Below are 12,618 nucleotides of genomic sequence, written 5' to 3' on the forward strand. Positions count from 1 at the left end.
CTTATCATGCTAATGCATGACAACTAACATGTGCTGTGTTCCTATTTATATCACCATTCAAACACTAAATAACCAGTTACCAGAGCAACCAACTTGTCATCCAGCGGGTACTGCAATAATACCTCAACAGCTCCTTTATCTAAACCTTGTAGCTGGACACTCACCTGAGATGAAAAGCATGTTCCACTGTAATCAACGGAAAGTCAGTTCTGCCTGTTTTACCCAGCCTGGATTTTGCCTTTGCTTTTGGATAAATGAATAAATAATCTTAGCTCACAGAAGTGATATGCAGTTACAGAAGTCTACTTTACACTGGCATTCAAAAGAACTCTGCACGTTTTATTTGGTAAGTACGTTGCAAATAGCCATTCTGTTCATCAACATGTTTTTTTTAAGCAATCCTTTCCAGATAGATTAATTAAAGTAGCTGAAAATCATCTAATCGTGATAACAGAGTTTCCTTGAGCCTAGGGAGCTGTTCATGTACAGCACTTTGCAGAGCCAAGAGCTTATCATGCAGCTTCTGCAAAGTACAAATCCTATGTAACTGGCTGAATAGGATTGCTGCAGCCTGTCAGCAACTTCTTCTGTCACATCAAATATGTTTGAATAGTATCTAGGCATTTTTTTCGAGATGGTTTTAGGGCACATTTCATATTCAGCAACTATTGCTTGCCTTCTTTCTTCAGCATACAGGGCACAGCTACAAACAATGCAAACATAAAAACTGTATGTAATAACTAACAGGTGAGTAATCAGTTACTTAAGGAGATTTGCTGTTAAATGAGTAACACTAAATAAAGCTGTATAACAAAACCACCATCAAATTAAGAACAAGGGGCTTCCAGGTCAGCTGCCCAAACCTGAATTTAAGGACAGAAACTCTAGAATGTCTAGTTCAGAAAGTAATTTGTAATTCAGAATAGCAAGAATCCCGTATAAACAGTACAGATATTGGCTAGCATACGTGTGTGTCAAGAACAAAGTACAATTTTTAGCCAGTTAGCAAGCAGGTAACAGCCTCTTTGAGTGTATACTGTACTTATAAAAAGTCATCTCTGGATCTCTGTCCCTGAATAAAGAATTTCTGCAACCAGATGAAGTTTCTTTTTCCTTCTACCATAAAAATTACTATTGGTCCTGGGGAATGCCTGTCATCTCTTCGTCTGCATCAGGGAATTTATTTGGCTGCAGAATGTGCATACACATGTAACATTTTTTGTGCATGTGCCCACACATTTTTCTAGCTTACCAGTAATGTAGATCAGTTCCCCATGGACCTAATGCAATAAGCAAATCTTAAAGGAAAAAACAAGACTCTAGTGCTCAGAATCAGTGAATATCCTGAGCTCCCAAGCTACGTCACCTCTCCTGAACACCTCTATCTGTGCTTCTAACTTGAAGTTCACAGGGACAAGAGAACAGAAAGCAGAACAATACAGGCTGAGCCACAGAGCTCTTCACTCAAGAGATCACAAATATCCAAGAGTTATTGATCTTTGAGACCAACATAAGAGCTGAGATTAATCCTTTGAAGTCTGACTTGAGCATGCCTGTGTGGCTGTGAGTACCATTACGGGGCACTGCAAGCTGGGAAGAATCCTATCTGCATGGTCTTACTTTTCCTTACTTGTATATGGTGAACTTCAGTAGGTTCCTACTCTTCAGTCTGTCTCTAGATGTGTTGACTAGGACAACCCGTGTCTGCTTTCTTTGCTTGTCCTCATCACAACATAGAGTAATACAGGCACAGACAATAACAGCATCTGAGTAGGGAAAATTTAAGTATGCCTTTTTAGGAGCTGAAGTGGGTACATTTCATTTAGGTAGATTAGCTGATTTTGTTCCAGGAGGCCTTTAATCTTAACTGACACCCAATTTTTTATCTTTGTAGTAATTACATTTGAGGAGTCCAATTCTAACCCTGCTACTTGTACTAAGTGGTACCCTGCTTAGCAAGAAGTCTTGCTGAACAGACTTATTAATTTAAGAGGTAACACCGTTTATGAATCACTGTGACATATTGATGATTATAATCATCTGTCAAAGGGGTAGAGAGCTTGCAATCAGGCAACATCTTACAGCTTTAAAGAAAAAAAAAGCAGGCTTGACAAATAAACTAGAAAAATTACCATCAGGATTACACAGCAAATCTCAGTCAGTAGACAGAAGAGAAGGGAAGAAAAGAGATATAACATCTAGGTCTCTATGAAAGTCTAAAGGCTGGAAAAATTTTTATCTAGATAATATCAAGTGACCAATGTGAAGACTAGTTTCCAGAAAAATCTACTCTTACTCAGTCACACTACTGCAGGGACCAGCAGTTGTAGGAAGAACTGGGATCAGACTAAATAGCTGTAACTATGGTTAGTGGGATAAGACAAAGAGGATCCAAAAGCCAAAGGCAATGTCTGGTAGAACGGCCAAAGACCTCACTGCTCCAAAGATATGGTCTGTGTGCATTAAGTACCTCAATCCCAGCAGGTTCACTTTGAAATGGCACCCACCCTGATGTTCTCATGGAAGTGGAACTCCTGGGAAGCTGAGAACACAAGAATCATAAATCCATTGCACTTATACAGTGCTTTGGATCTTGTGTCTGTGACAGGACTGTCCTGAGCTTTTGAAGTCAATGATCTTCTATCATAGTCTTCTATAGGAAGCTCATAAAAAAAAAAAAAAAAATTGAAAGGTTTTTAAATTTTAAAAAAGCCAGGCTCTGTTAGATTAAAAGTTAAGATAATTAATTTACCAAATTGAAAAAAATGTGCAACAGATCAAACAGAAAACATGGAAAGAGTTTTTGCACCACCCTCCCCTGACCGTATCTGACTTCTTGCTTTCACTCCTAGTGATTACTAATTTGGGGTTGAATTTGGTGCAAGGTTAGACATATAAATTTAAGTGTCTATATGTAGCTGTCAGTATAGGAGCTACGTATCTAAGCTCCATTATAGCTGATGGCGATCTAGTTAATGCAATCTAATTGGGGCCTAGGGACCATTTCAGATCATGAAAGAAGACATATAAGACAGGCTTCAGTTATGCAAGCAGAAGTATCCATCTATTGCTATTTTAGGCACGTGGAAGTACGTAAGACATTCAGTTAGAGCCAGCAGATGTAACAGATTGTCATAAACAATCTCAGTATCTCCCCCAAAACAGGACTGCTCTGCCCTGTTCAGGAGGTTCCACTTGGCCCAGTTGCTCTTTAAAGGAACTCCGATCTCTAGTTGCAAACACCAAAACAATGACTGAAGGGAACAGTCTCCACCACACCTTTGAGCCTCACTAGTTACTCACTATCACCTCAACATGGTTAGACCTAGTGACTGTCAGTTTTATTAAAGAGTGCAGACATTCCGCTAGAGAAGGGAACAGATGCAAACCCAACTTCCCACCACCTACCAAATATGTTGCACTGTGCCTTTTTCACAGATAACCTCTTTTTATCTCTGACTAGTATAAGAGTTTCAGGAATTTTTCTAGGTGAAACCAAACAAATCTAAATGCTAATGAGAAGACACTGCTATGAAAACTGCTGTATCACCAGACTCCTTTCTGAGTGTGTTGAGTTTAGCATTTTCTGACAAGGCAAAATGTGATCTCTCTCCATCACTGCATACAATGGGAAATAATTAAACTTAACAACTGTCCTCTGGATCAAATAAGTGTTTTTCAAATGAAGATGGCTAGGGCTGGGAAATGCCACAGTAGTTCACAGAAGAGTGGAAAAACACCAGTCCAAAAAATGAGCCAGGTTCTAGTTTAAAGAAATGTAAACTCAAAAGACTTCCTATGGTCAGAGGAAGGGAAGCTTGCCCAGGAGGAAGGAGGACATACAAAAGCATCAGGAAGCAAGCATCCCATACTGTCACTGAGGCTGTATTTCAGCCCAAAGGCAGCATCCAGGATGTTGAAGCTATTGAGGCAAGAATACATGCAGAGGGTCTATAACTTTTTTTGTGCAGACCACTGTATCTCTAACACTACGCAGTAAATTACAGCAGTGCTTTAGAAGTCAGTGGGGAAATAATATTTTTAATTTAGTCTCTAGCATGTTATTAAAAAGTTAAATAACAAAAAAGAGACCGTACACCCTGGATGAAATACTATGGGAGATGCAAAATCCATCAACAGTTAGGAAAACAGCACTAACTTTTTGACCTGCTGGAAAAAAAGATCTACTGCAGAGGGAGGGTGTCAGGTAAATTTTACCCAGGTGGTAATTTTTTTACACAGTTTGAAATATGATTTCATACACCAGTCACAGCTAGAAATATGAAATTAGACCTTTTCTGGCTATTGAGAAGTTAACTGGTAAGGTATATTGATTTTAAACCTGAGCAGGTGCGAAAAGTCTAGGTGCAGAAAAGAAAGGTGATTTATCAAAATTCAGCCTACTACCACCCCAGTTCTTATTAGGATTTTTCCAGTTCTTTGTCAGAATCTTCTTGTTCCTTCTCATCAATGTGTGTTTTGCTGTCCTTCTTCTGTTGCCGAACTCCCTCCTGCAGAAGTCTATCTTGGTGGAGTCTGGGTGCTAAGGTGCAAAATAAGTAACTGTGCCTAGCTCCAGCTAACATCTCACGGGATTCAGCAGACGGTTCTAACTGGCACTAACACAACCAGACAAGCAGCAGCAGTCCCTTTTGTGGAGTACAAAAAAAACAGTGGAAATCATTATTAAAAAAAAGTATGTTTAGAACTAAACACCCTATTTGAAAGTCCACTTCTGTATGAAAAGCACATATCTGCATGACAACATGTATAAGAACCAGTGTGACCTTCACTTTCTCTCCTTTTCTTTGAGATTGAGGCTTAGGGTCATAAAGACAATTATAACAAACACTACAGTACACTCCTGCTTCACTGTATAGAAAAAGAGCATTTGATTTTATACGCTTTTTCATGGAATCATAGAATCATTAGGTTGGAATAGACCTCTAAGATAATCAAGTCCAACTGTTAACCCAGCACTACCATGCCCACTAAACCACATCTACAAGTGCCACATCAACACATTTTTTGAACACTTCCAGGGGTGGTGACTCCCCCACTTCCCTGGGCAGCCTGTTCCAATGTTTGACTACCCTTTTGGTAAAGAAACTTTTCCTAATGTCCAATCTAAACGTCCCCTAGCACAACTTGAAGCCTTTTCCTCTTGTCCTCTTGACCTGTCACTTGTTCCTTGGGAGAAGAGCCCAACACCCACTTCTCTACAACCTCCTTTAAGGTAGTTGTAGAGAGCAATAAGGTCTCCCCTCAGCCTCCTCCACACTAAACAACCACAGTTCCCTCAGCCGCTCCTCATAACACTTGTGCTCAAGACCCACCATCAGCTTCGTTGCCCTTCTCTGGACAAGCTCCAGCACCTCAACATCTTTCTTGTAGTGAGGGGCCCAAAACTGCACACAGCATTCGAGGGGCAGCCTCACCAGTGCCCAGTACTGGGGCACCATCACCTCCCTACTCGTGCTGGCCACACCATTTCTGATACAGGCCAGGATGCTGTTGGCCTTCTTGGCCACCTGGGCACACTGCAGGCTCATGTTCAGACGGCTGTTGACCAACACCCCCAGGTCCTTTTCTGCCAGGCAGCTTTCCAGTCACTCATCCCCCAGCCTGTAGCGCTGCATGGGGTTGTTGTGACCCAAGTGCAGGACACGGCACCTGGCCTTGTTGAACCTCATAGCATTGGCCTTAGCCCATCGATCCAGCCTGTCCAGACCCCTCTGCAGAGCCTTCCTACCCCCAAGGAGATCAACACTCTCACCCAATTTAGTGTCATCTGCAAACTTCCTGAGGGAGCACTCTATCCCCTCATCCAGATCATTGATACAGATGTTAAACAAGACTGTGCCCAATACCGAGCTCTGGGGAACACCGCTTGTGACCAGTTGGATTAGACTCCATTCACCACCACTCTCTGTGCTCAGCCACCCAGCCAGTTTTTAACCCAGTAGAGGGCACCTGTTTAGGCCATGAGCCCCAGCTTTCTTAGGAGAATGCTGTGCGAGACTGTGTCAAAGGCTTTACTGAAGTCCAGGTCGATGACATCCACAGCCTTCCCCTCACCGACTAGGCGGGTCACCTGGTCATAGAAGGAGATCAGGTTGGTTAAGCAGGACCTGCCCTTCATGAACCCATGCTGGCTGGGCCTGAGTCCCTGCCTGTCCCACACATGCCACATGAGCGCATTCAAGATGAACTGCTCTATAATCTTTCCCAGTAACGAGGTCGGGCTCACGGGCCTGTGGTTCCCCAGATCCTCCTTCTGTTCCTTCTTGCAGATGGGCGTCATATTGGCAAGCCTCCAGTTGTCTGGGACCTGCCCTGTTGATCCGGACTTCTGATAAATGATGGATGGTGGTTTTACCAGCTGCTCTCCCAGCTCCCTCAGGACGCTTAGGTGGTTCTCACCCAGCCCCACAAGTAGACTTGTGGATGTCCAGGTGGCAGTGCAGGTCATTAACTGCTTCCTCCTGCATTATGGGGGGTTTGTTCTGCCCTTGGTCCCTGCCTTCTATCTCAGGGGGCTGATTGCCTTGTGGATTACTTGTCTGCCTATTAAAGACTGAGGCAAAGAAGGCATTAAGTACCTCAGCCTTTCCCTTATCCTTGCTGACAATGTTCCCCTCCGCATCCAACAGAGATGGAGATTCTCTTTGGCTCTCTTTTTGTTGTTAATGTATTTGTAGAAACATTTTTTGTTGTCTCTCACAACAGTGGCCAGCCTGAGTTCTAGTTAGGCTTTTGCCTCTCTAATTTTCCCACTGCATGACCTAACAAGCTCCCTATACTCTTCTTGAGTTACCTGCCCTTTCTTCCAAGAGTGGTAAACCCTCTTTTTTTCCCCTAAGTTCTAGCAATAGCTCCCTGTTCAACCAGGCCGGTCGCTTCCCTGCTGGTTCATCTTCCGGCACGCAGGGACAGCCTGCTCCTGCTCCTTTAAGACTTCCTGCTTGAAGAATGTTCAGCCTTCCTGGACCCCTTTGCCCTTCCAGACACTCTCCCAAGGGACTCTCTCAAACAGTGCCCTGAACAGCCCAAAGTCAGCCCTCCAGAAGTCCATGGTAGTGGTTTGGCTGACTTTCCTCCTAACTTGAAGAAGAATAGAGAATTTTATAATTTCATGGTCACTAAGCCCAAGACAGCCTCTGACCACCACATCTCCCACCAGTCCTTCTCTGTTCGTAAACAGCAGGACAAATGAGGCACCTCCCCTCGTAGGCTCACTTGCCAGCTGTGTCAGGAAGTTCTCTTCCACGCACTCCAGGAACGTCCTGGACTGTTTCCCTTCTGCTGTGTTGTATTTCCAGCAGACATCTGGTAAGTTGAAGTCCTTCAAAAGGACAAGGGATAACTATTGCAAGACTTTTGCCAGCCACTTGTAGAATGCCTCATCTGCCCCTTCCTCCTGGTTGAGTGATCTATAACAGACTCCCAGCAGGGTATCTGCCTTGTTGGCCTTCCCCCTCATCCTTACCCATAAGCACTAGGTCTTGTCCTCACAACCATTAATCTCTACACAATCGAAACACTCCCTAACATACAAAACCACCCCACCACCTCTCTTTCCTTGCCTGTCCCTTCTGAAGAGCTTATAGCCATCCATTGCAGTATTCCAGTCATAAGAGTCGTCCCACCAAGTTTCTGTGATGGCGACCAAGTCATAGCTGTCCTGCTGCACAATGTCTTCCAGCTTCTCCTGCTTGGTGCCCATGCTGCGTGCATTGGTGTAGATCCACTTGAGCTGGGCTATCGATTTCACCCCCAACATCAGCATGCCACCCCTAGGTTCATCACTGGTGGGCCTTGTTTTGTCCCCTTCCTCCTTCGAACCTGGTTTAAAGCCTTCTCTATGAGCCCAGCCAATTGGGCTAGAATACTTTTTCCCATTCTAGAAAGCCAGCAGGCTTGGTGCCATGTAAACCTCCCCATGATCTTAGAAACCAAAATTCCACCGAGAACATCAGCCTCTGAGCCATGTGTTAATCAGATCTGTTTTCCTGTTCCTTTCAGTATTCTCCCCTGCCACTGAAGGGACTGGGGAAAACACTACCTGTGCTCCTGATCCTTTGAGCAATTGGCCCAGTGTCCTGAAGTCCATTTTGATCACCTTTGGACTTCTCTCCACAACCTCATTATTACCAACCTGCATAACCAATAGTGGGCAGTAATCAGAGGGCTGTACCAGATTAGGTAGTTTCCTAGTAACAACTCTAACCCGGGCCCCAGGGAGGCAGCAGACTTCCCTGTGGGATAGGTCTGGTCAGCCTGGTATTGGGCCCTCCGTTCCCCTCAGAAGGCAATCACCTACAACAATTACCCTCTTTTTTTTCTTAACAGAGGCATTCACAATGCGTGGGGCACTTGTCCTCTTTATGAAGGACAGGCAGGGGAATGGAGGAGGGGGTGTTCCCCTCTATGTCAAAGACCAGCTGGGGCGCATGGAGCACTGCCTGGGGATGGATGAGGAACTGACAGTGAGCTTATGGCTCAGAATTAAATGGAGCACAGGGGCAGATGACATTATAGTGGAGGTCCACTACAGGCCACCCGATCAGGAGGACTGAGTGAATGAGACCCTCTATAGACAGATAGGAGCATCCTCATTTTCATAAGCCCTGGTTTTCATGGGGGACTTCAACCATCCCAGTATCTGTTGAGGAACAACACAGCAGGGCACAAGCAATCGAAGAAGTTCCTGGAAAGCATTGATCATAGCTTCCTTCTCCAAGCGGCAGAGCGGCCAACGAGGAGAAGTACTATGCTGGACCTTGTTCTCACCAACAAAGAGGGGCTGGTGAGGAATGTGAAGCTCAAGGGCAGCTTTGGCTGCAGTGACCATGAGATGGCGGAATTCAAGATCCTTAGGGCAGCGAGGAAGGTGCACAGCAAGTTCGCTACCCTGGACTTCAGGAGAGCAGATTTTGGCCTCTTCAGGGAACTGCTTGGCAGAGTACCGTAGAATTCAGCCCTGGAGGGAAGAAGGGGCCAAGACAGCTGGTCAATATTCAAGGATAACCTCCCCCAAGCTCAGGAGCGACGCGTCCCAACAAAGAGGAAGTCAGGCAAAAATTCCAGCAGACCTACATGGATGAATAAGGAGCTCCTGGACAAACTCAAACAAAAAAAAGGAAGTCTACAGAGGGTGGAAGGAAGGACAGGTAGTCTCGGAGGAATACAGAGAAATTGTCTCAGCAGCCAGGGATCAGGTCAGGAAAGTCAAGGCTCTGATAGTATTAAACCTAGCCAGGGACATCGAGGGTAACAAGAAAAGCTTCTATAGGTATGGCAGTAACAAAAGGAAGACTCTGGACCCTCTCTGGAAGGAAACAGGAGACCTGCCTACCTAGGATATGGAGAAGGCTGAGGTACTCAACAACTTTTTTTGCCTCAGTCTTCACTGGCAAGTGCTCCAGCCACACCGCCCAAGTTGAAAAGGGCAAAGGCAGGGGCTGGCAGAATGAAGAACCGCTCGCTGTAGGAGAGGATCAGGTTCAAGACCATCTAAGGAACCTGAAGGTGCACAAGTCCTTGGGACCTGATGAGGTGCATTGGTAGGACCTGAGGGAACCGGCAGATGAAATTATTAAGTAACTATCCATCATATTTGAGAAGTCATGGCAGTCTGGTGAAGTTCCTGCCAACTGGAAAAGAGGAAACATAACCCTCATATTTAAAAAGGGAAAGAAGGAAGACACGGGGAATTACAGGCCAGTCAGTCTCACCTCAGTGCCCAGCAAGATCATGGATCAGATCCTCCTGGAAAATATGCTAGGGCACATGGAAAATAAGGAGGTGACTGGTGACAGCCAACATGGCTTCACCAAGGGCAAATCGTGCCTGACAAATCTGGTGGCCTTCTACAATGGGATTACAGAGATGGTAGATAAGGGAAAAGCAACTGACATCATCTACCTGGATTTGTGTAAGGCGTTCGACACTGTTCCACACAACATCCTTGTCTCTAAACTGGAGAGATATGGATTTGATGGACGGACCACTGGGTGGATCAGGAATTGGATGGATGGTCACAATCAAAGAGTCTCGGTCAATGGCTTGATGTCCAAGTGGAGAACAGTGATGAGTGGCATTCCTCAGGGGTCAGTATTGGGACTGGTGCTGTTTAACATCTTTGTCAGGGACATGGACAGTGGGATTCAATGCACCCTCAGCAAGTTTGCAGATGACACCAAGCTGTGTGGTGTATTTGACATGATAGTGGGAAGGGAGGCCATCCAGAGGGAACTGGACAGGCTGGAGAGGTGATCTAGTGGAAGGTGTCCCTGTCATGGCAGGGTGGTTGGATTAGATGATCTTTGAGGTCATTTCCAACCCAAACCATTCTATGATTCTGTGTTTCTATGATATTTTTCAATCTACCTTTTTAAAGAAGCACCAACAAAAAACAGTCAACAGAAGCTGCTTGCTTTTTTTTTTTCTCCACAATCAAGCACTGTGCTGATTAAATGTTAGCTCATTAGAAGGCAGCATTTATTTTGTGGCAGTTTGTTGTCTTTTAATAAGCAGAATGACACACAGGGTTTTCCATTAGTGACTTAAACTTTATCTTCCACGTAGTTTTAGCATTTCCATCTTGGTTAATTCCATTTTTAAATGGCATGAAATTCCCTTGAAAGTGTGATCTGTCTTTGTGCAGGATCTGTGTCAGCTCTGTGTACTGTACCAATCTGAAACATGATGGACTGCAAACCTAACTTCTAGCTTTAAACCACAGACTTGTGGCAGGGCTTTTCTGGAAAGCGTAACACAGCCATTACTCTTGGAAGCATTATTTTTAAAGATGACACTATACCTGAAGAAATTCAAGGCAAACTCAGGCATTTTCACACATGGGTGATAGGTAAGCTCACTAATCAAACTCCTCTCCTAAAACACAAAATTGTAATTAAAATTGGGTTTTCAGTTCCAAAGACGTAGAAAACATAGATCAATAACTTGAGCTGGAGAAAAGTGTATTTATTTCCAGTATACTCCTCATCCTTTCTGTGGATCAGTGAGCAGAGAGCCTCATAATACATTCCTTGACACAAAGCCCTAGTCCACAGAACCAATTGTGTTGCTGCCACAGCTGCTCCCCTCCCCTAGTACTTATTCTTCTACTCAGACCCATGAACAGTCAGCCTTGTTTGTCCATCCCACCAAAGGTCTGTAGAAAGATCACAAGTTTATCAAAACTTTGAGGTGGTTCTGCCTAGACCTTCTCCTAAAGTAAGCTTTCAGAGAAACCTGAAACACCAAATTTTACTGAATATGAACAAGACTACTTCGCTTTTTAAGCAGAGAAACCTCAAAGTGCCTAAAGTGGAAAGATAAGAAATTAACAGGGTTTATATGCAACTCTCTCCCGCCCACCTGTGTCCCTCAAGACATATCTTTGACTTCATGATTGTTTTCAGTTAATGCAATGACTTCCTGGGTTGTAAGTAACCCTCCATGGTCGTTTCTTGTTCTCAGGAATCTCCTGTGATTCTCAGCTCCCCACTGTGATTCCTATCCATCCTTTCTCGGTAGTCACACCCAGAGTCTCCCTGGATTTTCTCCCCTTATTTGCTCAGTACCCACAAAATAAAGAGAAACCTCTCACCCAAGTGATCTTCTTACATGGACAGAAAAAAACTGTGAACAAAAAAGTACAAAAGTAAGTACTTTCTGTCACATTAACCATTGCTGTTTCTGAACAGCCACAGAGCGTTTAACATCCCAAAGCCACCTGCAGCTCACAGGGCACTTCTTTCTTTTATGACTTGCTCAGTCCCTCAAGTCAGAGACAACACCAGATGCCTTTACCTACACTTGCTATTCCCCGTCTTTGACTGATGGTGATTTACGGTCCCAAAATTGCAGGAGTAAGGCATCTGATCAGCTAGCCAAGGACTGCTGTAGTCCACAAAAGGGTTAAGTTAGGATTGCCTTAACCTCAGCTTTTTGCCACACTTTTAATGTGGGACAAGTTTTATTCCTATAAGGGAGGGTTTCCTAAAATGCCTCTAACTGACTAACGTATTACTTCCATTTTCTTCACTAATTCCCACTTGCAGATTTGTTACCTCAGCTGGCCAAACAAGACAGACAAACTTCTGCTTTTGTTTCAGGGCTCACTAATGGCTATTTATGAAGTTGGCAGTGGCCAACGCAATGCCTATTTCAAAAGAAGCTGTGTCACCTTGTGTATTGAGTGTGGTCAGTGAGATTCTATGTTTACAGAGTCCTTTGTGCATTTGCTAGATTTCTTATCTTGATTTTTTTAATTTATTTGAAAATTCTATATGCCAATTGATTATTTTTTCCTAATTTTCTATATGCCACCTGGGTCAATAATTATAATGGATAAATAAAATAGTAGAGGATGGTTAAGTATTTGTTCTTGGCATAGCTATCAAAATTAAGGAGCTCTGGTTTTGTGTTTAAATGAAAATATCAAGGCAAAAATATTGCAAGGGTATTGGTTTTGGTTTTTTAGTAATTGCAAAATCTATAAATTAAAATGTGCAATTGTACCTTATATTTTTTAAATAAATCTATCTGGGCCTCTATTTTTAAATGATTTCTGAAAAACAAATTTAAACCAAAGAAGATATGTTAAAA

Source organism: Leptosomus discolor, chromosome 1, assembly GCF_034619465.1.
Source record: "Leptosomus discolor isolate bLepDis1 chromosome 1, bLepDis1.hap2, whole genome shotgun sequence".
NCBI classification, from domain to species: Eukaryota; Metazoa; Chordata; class Aves; order Leptosomiformes; family Leptosomidae; genus Leptosomus; species Leptosomus discolor.